Source organism: Penaeus monodon, chromosome 25, assembly GCF_015228065.2.
Source record: "Penaeus monodon isolate SGIC_2016 chromosome 25, NSTDA_Pmon_1, whole genome shotgun sequence".
In the NCBI taxonomy this organism is placed as follows: Eukaryota; Metazoa; Arthropoda; class Malacostraca; order Decapoda; family Penaeidae; genus Penaeus; species Penaeus monodon.
The window spans coordinates 9,003,388-9,003,599 of NC_051410.1; positions in this window are offsets into that span (position 1 = coordinate 9,003,388).

Here is a 212-nt window from a genome sequence, read left to right on the forward strand (position 1 = left end):
TCGCACCGGACTTTACGGCATCATAAATCCCCACTCCTCCAGGGGCAACAGGCGCCGCGGCGGCCACCTCACGCCCTCGCCAACACCTCCTGCAACACCTTCTCCTGGCCGGCCGCGTGCCGCCACCAGCCCTCGTGGCCACACTGCTTGCCCAGCACCCGGGCCATATTTCTCCGTTCTCCTCCCCATTTCTCTTCTCCACGCTCCGTAGA